The sequence below is a fragment of the Canis lupus genome, chromosome 13 (assembly GCF_011100685.1).
Source record: "Canis lupus familiaris isolate Mischka breed German Shepherd chromosome 13, alternate assembly UU_Cfam_GSD_1.0, whole genome shotgun sequence".
Taxonomy (NCBI): domain Eukaryota; kingdom Metazoa; phylum Chordata; class Mammalia; order Carnivora; family Canidae; genus Canis; species Canis lupus.
The window spans coordinates 23740098-23748398 of record NC_049234.1 but is presented as its reverse complement, the minus strand read 5'-3'; the positions used below and the strand labels follow the sequence as shown (position 1 = coordinate 23748398).

Genomic DNA, 8301 nt, shown 5'->3' with positions numbered 1-8301 from the left:
GCACCGGGAGCCCGACGTGGGATTCAATCCCGGGTCTCCAGGATCGCACCCTGGGCCAAAGGCAGGCGCCAAACTGCTGCGCCACCCAGGAATCCCTCAGAGACTCTTTCTTATCTTCTGCCAGGATCAGGGTAAGCTCTGCTGATGGGAACAGAAGCATTTTCTCAACACTCACATCATTGGCCCACAGTCCCTGGAGCATCTCTCAGAACTTGGGGAGGCCCCTGTGCTCAGACCTTACTACTTTGCCTCACCAGTGAATCATCCCAAAACATAAACATATATCTATATATATATCTATATATAAATATAGACACCTGGGTGGCTCAGCAGTTGGGAATTTGCCTTCAGCTCAGGGCATGGTCCCAGAGTCCCCGGATCGAGTCCTACATGGTGCTCCCTGCATGGAGCCTGCTTCTCCTCCCTCTGCCTGAGTCTCTGCCTCTCTCTCTGTGTCTCTCATGAATGAATAAATAAATTCTTTAAAAAAAATAAAATAATAAAATAAAAATATATATACATATATATAAACTATATATACAAATCTGTGTATTAAAAATATGCATACAAAGATCTATATACACACACGCGTACATACATACGTATCCTACAGCCTGCTTTTTCTTTTTTATGAAAAAAAAAGTTCCTAACGGGCCGTGATCTAATCTGAGGTCTGCAGTAATTCACCTTGCCTCTTCGAACATACCATTTCCCCTCACTCAGCGTGAACTAGCCCGTGGTGGAAGCCAGCCAAGCCCGTCTCCCTTCATTCTCAAAGGAAGCTGGCCCTGTGCACAGGACTGTTCAGATTCCGGGCTTTCCGCTTAAAAAATAAAAACAAGAGCAAAAACATCCTCTAGATCTGCGGCTCTTCTGCAAGGCTCCCGAGGATGGATGGTTGCAGACTGTGATCCGAAGGGTAGAGTGGTCTGGGGGCACATCCCATCAGGTCACCAGCTGCTGCGGCACATCTTCATGGCCAGTTCCTGGGAATGGGAATCGCGGAGAGGTTGGAAGGCCAGTCATCAGGGAGGCCATGGTGGGCCGCACCCCACTCCTGGCCCCGCTGGCTCTGGCCCCCCTGCTCTCAGCATGGACATCTCTTCTCTGATCTGAGGAACTGGGGCTGCAGGGACAGCTGACAAGCAGTTGGCACAGATACCATAACTCACTTTACATAAATCTGGTAGACAACAGTCTGGCGCCCTGTGAAAGATTGCTGAGGGGTAGTTGTCTGCGGGTTCAGGCAACCTCCTTCCTGGGGAGGATGCCTGGTCAGAGACGATTTGCTTCTTTGGGGAAGGGAAGCCACCTGCGCTCATGATGCCCACTCTCTGTCACCACCGTGCTCTGCAAACATTATCTCATTGATCCTCACAACAGCCCTACAAATCCGTATTATCACCTCCATTTGTCAGCTGAGGGAAGAGAGGATCAGAGAAGCTAAGGAACTTACCCAAGATCACACAGCTAGAAAGATGGCAGCCAGGACTCACACCCAAGGGTGCCCACGTCAGGGCACTTGTGCTCCTCTTGTTCCTTCTCTCCACATCCTTCCTCGGGCGCTTTCGTGCTCGCTCTCTCTCTCTCTCTCTCTCTTTCTCTCTGTCCTCATTCCTTCTCTTTAAGAAACTATAGAGTAAGGACGCTCAGCAGGTGAGTGTCTGCCTTCAGCTCAGGGCATGATCCCGAGGTCCAGGATCGAGTCCCACATCGGGCTCCCAGCGAGGAGCCTGCTTCTCCCTCTGCCTATGTCTCTGCCTCTCTCTCTGTGTCTCTCATGAATAAATAAAATCTTCAAAACAAACAAACTACAGAGTAAGTGCCTCTGCTTAAATGGTGGGATGAGATCACAAAAGGCCTCACCTGTAGGTTTCGGAGGGGAGGCCTTACCTAGCTCATGTAAAACACAATTCCATTTATCAAAACTTGCTCTAACCCTTGGAAGAGTGCTCCTGCTCTGTACATTGGGACGAACCTGGCCTAGGGCTCTAGAAGGGGGTCTTTGTCCTTGGCCAGAGTTGCTCATCAGGGGGCCCAGGTTTACTGAGCTCCTCCTGTGTGCCCAGTGTCATCTTAGAGGTCGGAAGTAGGGAGCAGCCCTGTCCCCAGCGAACTCCCAGCAGAACGGTGAGGAAGGCCGTGTTGCAGAGCACTGAACATGAGCAGAGTGAAGTAAATACTAGAAGAGGGACACACAGGAGGGGGAAGGGTCAGTTGTGCCAGAAGGCCCCGTGTAGACCAGACCCTGGAAGCCGACGCTGTCCTTGCAGCGTGTGGGTCCCCAGCAGGGACAGATCCACTGGGGCAGGGTTCCCAGAACTTGCTGTGTGAGAGTGACGTGGGTAGCAGCAGGCATCCAGAGACCAGGATGGATGCATCAGCAGATCAATGAAAACATTCGCTTCGCCCAGATGAGCCACCCACAGGAAGCCACATTATCGGAAAGCTGCGGACACTAACGGGATCCACAAAGGGGACTTGGCAGATAGGAAGAAGTCTATTTCAGGCCGGTAGCTGGAAGCCATCTCTGACCCTAGAGGGAAAGTCTTCTTGAGGAAACATTGGTCATCAAGTTTGTTCTGGCAAAACTCCCTCCCCGCTCACAGAGCAAGGATGGTAGTCAGGGCACAGCTCTGCCGCTATGACAATGACAGTGGACACGAGACCACAAAGGACTGCAGGGTCTTGTTTCTCTCCCCTGTCCCCTCCTGAGCTGAGGAGTTTCTCGGCTGGCAAAATTTAGAGATACGGGCTCTCTCCCTGTTGGGGTTCCTACGCCTCAACCACATGGGGTTCCTGGGCTCAGCCCCATCAGGTTCCGGCTGGCTGGAAGCAGGGAGGGCGCGAAGGAGGCACACCCACTTCAGCCCGGAAATGGCACATGTGCCCTCCACTCCCCTTCACATTCTCTCACACTGGTGAGTGTTTGGTCCCAAGGCCACCCCCAACATCCGGAGAAGCTGGGGAATGTGTCCAGCCGTGCACAGGTTGATGGAAAGAGGGGACGTAGGTGGATCCCTGGCCATCTCTGCTTTAGACAGCAATCAGGAGGTTTGCAGGTGTAACCAAAACCTCGACTTGCATCATCTTAAACCCAACGGACGATTTGGGGCAGATTCCAAGGTTGGCTGATTCACCAACTCAACCATGGAGAGTTAGTTCCATGTCCCTAGCCCCCGTGTTGGCTCCACCCCCAGGCTGGCCTCAGCACACTGCAGCAGACGCAGATGCCACACCCCAGTAGGACAATGGTCAAAGGCAGAAGAAAGCATCTCTCCCTGTGCTAGCCTTGAGGGGGAAAGCCAGCTTCCTCAGAGGCCCCTTCGCCACCCCCAGTGGTCATCTTCTCTTACCATTGGCCAGATGTGGGTCACATGCCCATGCCCTAACCAATGACCGATGCTATGGGCTGGATTGTGTTACCTCCAAATTCACATGTTGAAACCATAACTCCCAGTACCTACGACCGACCGTGACTCTCTGGGGAGACAGGGCCTTTAAAGAGGTAATTAAGTTAAAATGAAGTCACATGGGTGGATCCTAATTCAGTATGGCTGGTGTCCTTTAGGAAGAGGAGATTAGGACATAGATAACAAACATTCCAAGGGACAACCCTGTGAGGACATGGTGACCATCTGGAGGCCAAAGAGAAGTTTCAAAAGAAACCAACCCTGCCAGCACTTTGATCTTGGACTGCTGGCTTCCAGAACCATAAGAAAATAAATTTCCATTGTTTGAGGTACCCAGTCTGTGGTGTCTTGCTATGGCAGCCCTAGCTGGCTGATACGGCCGATAATTGGACTAGATCAGACCAGGCCACCCCTGGCGTGCAGTCAGTGCAGCGCGCAGCTGCATGGGAGAGGGAAGTGGGGTTCTGGAGAAGGAAGTCCATGGGATGGACGCTGGGCAGTCAGCTGGCAACACCTGTGAGAGTCGGTACGGCTGCCCCTCACCCCATGGACGCTGCCCGATGCTTCTTCTCTGACCGGCTCCCTTTCTGCTCACACCAGCCCATTCCTGTCTTTCTCCAAATAGACATCAGGCCAACTGTTGGACTAGATTCCTGCCCACCGAAATACCATCACCCCCCAGTTGACCTTGCTAGGAGTTGGGGGGTTGCATGGGTCTGTCCTCTGGTCTCCACCAATGATGACCATCCTGCTTTAATTCTAACAACCTCATTTCCAAGTTCTTGGGGGACAGTGGGGTGCTGGTAAACCTGTGACCATCGGTGCTGGGTTGTTATATTTGTTGATCTCCATGATGTAAGTACCATTCTCAAGAACCCGCAGGAGATCGCTGAGCATGGAACGGGGAAGAGAGGCCCACCCTGGCAGCCCCGGCACACTTCTGCTTGGGGGCACCCACCCCTTGCCTTCAGGGGTGACAATCATCTGAGAGTCCACATCCCAAATGATTGTGGGAAAATGATTCGTGGGGTAGGATAGGGTTACAGATGTGTTGCCAGCCCCTGGATAGGAACAGAGGGCATGGGAAAAGTCCAAGGGTGCCACATCCTGGAAGGGTCCCTCTCCTTCGCTGTTCCCAGGCTGTGAGAATAAATGCCACCCTAAAGAGGAGAGTGCAAGCAGGGCTGGCCGGCCTAGGAGGGCGAGGACGCTCACCGCCCCGGGCCCCCTCCCCCATTCACCTCGGCACAATCCTTCCTCTGTTCCCAGAAGCTCGGCTTCCCTCAGGGTCCTGTCCAAGCCCGAGTCGTAATAAAGGCCACCATTGATGGGCACTTCCTCTGCACCAGGCACTGGGCTGGGTCCTGCAGACCCATTTTCTCATTGAATTCACACCACTGCCCCCACAGGCTTGGTGGGTGTAGTTCCGTCCCCAAAAAGGAGGTTCACGGAGGTCAGAGGAACTGTTTCAAGGTCATGGTGGCAGGACCCAAGTGACTGAAGCCATGGATTTTCCACAGTGATCTGGGGTCCACCAGGCCAGACAGAGTCATGGAGTAGTAACAACCACAGTCGTGGCTAACCCTTTACCCAAGACTAAATTTAAAAAGTGCAGGTCCGTGTGCACAGTGACCTCCCTATGGGATTGGGCTGAATTATGGCTCCCATCTGGCTCAGGGAGGGTGTGCAACTCACCCTGGGTTACAGCTGATTAGCGGCAAGGGAGGACTTCGAGCTCCTTGGGGTGGGGTGGGGGTGGAGGGCTGCGGCCCAATCCATTCCTGCCAACCCCGACTCCCCCACTCCACAGTCTGGCTTTGGCTTCCTGATTCTCCTCATATCTCCCAGAGGACTAAGCACTTCGCAGGGGGCATTTGGGATAGACCCGAGGTCCCACCGTCCCTGCCACAGGCCCTTCTGGGTGGTGGGAAAGGAAATACCTATCCTTCCCCCTGGGTGCTCTACCTCCTGTTGGCCTCCCAGCCAGCACCTGGGCGGGGAAGAGGATAGAATGGGGCTATTCAGTGAGTTTTCCTGACGCAATAACCATTGCTAAACCCTTGCATCCCTGAGCATTTTATGGAGGGTGGTGATTTTGAGCAGCAGCAGGAAACCCCAAAGTCACCTAGCTGCCAGAACAAGGCCCTGCAGGTCAAATGCTAGTCCAGAGAACAGTTATCCTGAGGCTGGGTGTTAGAAAAGCAACAAGAACACCACCAACAACCCCACAGTTGATCCAGCTTGTCCACACCCCTAACTGCATTTGATCAACAAAATCCTCTCGGCTGGGAGGGGCCAACCCAAGTCTCCATTTACAGATGACAAAACTGTTTTGCCCAAGGTCACGGAATGAGTAAAGGACAGAAATGAGGCACAGATCTGACCTTCACACTCCTGGTCTGGGGCTCACTTCACCACAGATGGGGGCCTATGCTGGGGACAAGGGGTGCTGTCAAGTGGGTTCAGAGGCAACAGACGCCTCAGCGAGGGAGCAAGAACAAGGAACCTCGTGGCCAGACTGACCCAAGGGCACATCAGGACCCTGCAACATCTGGCAGGTCACTTAACTTCTCTGAGCCTGACTTTCTTCCTCTGCAGGCGAGGTGGGGTTGTGGTTAAGAGTTTGCGATCTGGGGCCCCTGGGTGGCTCAGTGGTTGAGCGTCTGCCTTTGGCTCAGGGCATGATCCCGGGGTCCTGGGATCGAGTCCCACACCGGGCTCCCTGCAGGGAGCCTGCTTCTCCCTCTGTCTGTGTCTCTCATGAGTAAATAAATAAATCTTTAAAAAAGAGAGGAGAGTTTGAGCTCCAGAGCCAGAACGCCTGATTTTTCATCCGGCTGCATGGCTTACAGCCCATATGACCTTGGACAAGTCTCTGCATTCACATCTCTCTGTATTCAGTTTCCTTGTCTGTCAAATGAGCATTTAAAAACCCTACCTACGGCTTCCTGTGAGAATTTTCTTTGCTAATGCAAGTAAGGCTCTTGGCACAGGCCTGGGTTATGGTAAGCAGTCAATAAACATTAGCCATTAGTACCACCTTCAAAATGCAGAAGAAAAGAGCTTTTGACAATTAAAAGAGAGCACATTCCTGGGGGGGGGGGGTTCTGTGTATGTGTATGAGTCTGTGTATGTGTCTATGTGTGTGTCTGTGTGTGTCTGTGTGTGTCTCTGTGTCTGTGTGTATGAGTCTGTGTGTGTCTCTGGGTGCCTGTGTGTGTCTATGATTCTGTATGTGTGTCTCTGTGTGTGTGTCTGTGTGTGTCTATGCGTGTCTCTGTGTCTGTGAGTGTGTGTCTGTGTCTCTGTGTACCTGTGTATGAGTCTGTGTATCTCTGTGTCTGTGTGTGTGTGTGAGTCTGTGTGTATGAGTCTGTGTGTGTCTCTGTGTGTCTCTGCGTGCCTGTGTACGAGTCTGTGTATGTCTATGTGTGTGTCTGTATGTGTGTGGTGAGTCTGTGTGTATGAGTCTATGTGTGTGTCTGTGAGTGTGTGTGCGTCTGTATAAGGAAGTATGGGGGATTTTCTACACAGATTGAATTGGAACCTTCTAGAAAGAAGGAAGGTGCAGGAGAAGGGGACCCAGGCTGGCCCTGGGCCTGCTTTGGGATGTTTTTCACTGAAGCAACCACCTGGCCTTCACCTGTGTGCTCTTTCAACTCTTCCCTATGAGTCAAGCGCTGTGTCCTCCCAGCCACTCCTGGTTCCAGCAACGATTCCCTTGGGAGAACTACCTCAAGCTGGAAACCTTCCTGGGCAGAGTAGTGAAAGGGCAAAATGTAAATACACACGGGCCTCAGGGTTTCATAACTGCCATGAGTCACCCCTCTTCACAGAAGACATGGCAAAGGGACAGGAGCTCCAAGTCTTATCAGTGAGGCTGGGCCCAAGTGCCTTTCGAGCGAGCATTCCTCCTCTGGGCCCTGTCCACGCGCTCTCCCCCCCCGCAAGCATGTCCCCTGGTCGTTCTGCTGATGCCACATGAGGCCCGGGACAGGAAACAGAACATGACCAGGTCAAACAGCATTTCTGTCTTCTCAATGCTCGGCTGTCCCCAGGCCTTTCCCAGCAGCCTCCGAGGCCTGGCAACATGCTGTGTATTCATTGGAAGTTCTTCTTCTTCTTCTTTTTTTTTTTTTTAAGTTTTTATTTAAATTCCGGTGAGTTAACTAACATACAGTGTAATATTCGTTTCAGGTGTACCATATGACGATTTAACAATTCCACGTATCACCCTCATTAGAAAATCTTCAGTTTGAAAATAACTAGAATTAAAGCATTATAATAAATGGGGGTTTATTGTCTCACATAAGAAGAAATTCAAACCTGAACAAAAACTTGTTATTTTGGCAGCACAGTGATATCAAAGCCAATCATATCATGATTCTGTTTGCTTTCCCTCAAGGTTGCCAAACGGCTGCTACAGCTCCAGATAATCGCAACTACTCTCAAGGCAGAAAAGTAAGAGAAGGGCCCAGAATAGTGGCGCTATTCGCATCTATTCCTGTATCATTCGATCATTCACTGTTGCATAAAATACCACCGTGAATTTAGTGACTTGGGGGCTCCTGGGTGGTTCTGTCGGTTAAGCGTCTGTCTTCAGCTCAGGTCATGATCTCGGGGGCCTGGGATTGAAACCTCGCATCAGGCTCCCTGCTCAGCAAGGAGTCTGCTTTTTACCCTCGCCCACTGCCCCTTCCTCCTCCCTCTGATCATGCATGCTCTCTCTCTCTCTCTCTTTCAGATAAATAAATAAAATCCTAAAAAAATAATTTAGTGACTCAAAACAATTATTTATTAGTTCATGAGTCAGGGTCAGAGTCTGGGCTGGCAGGTGGCAGTTCTTCTACTGGTCTACTGGGCTCCCTCATGGGACAGCAGTCAGGTG

At 51.7% G+C, this 8301-nt stretch overlaps 1 long non-coding RNA gene across 2 annotated transcripts; it reads right to left on the bottom strand.

Moving 5' to 3' along the window:
- On the bottom strand, positions 1-5346 carry LOC119864907. Of its 2 annotated transcripts, none has more exons than XR_005368296.1 (3): positions 5109-5346; positions 707-986; positions 1-138 (listed from the first exon to the last, which is right to left on the bottom strand). It is a non-coding gene; the product is annotated as an uncharacterized LOC119864907 (long non-coding RNA). The 2 variants fall into 2 exon arrangements; XR_005368295.1 differs by having other exon boundaries at positions 5-141.
- Between the last annotated feature and the right edge of the window lie 2955 nt (positions 5347-8301).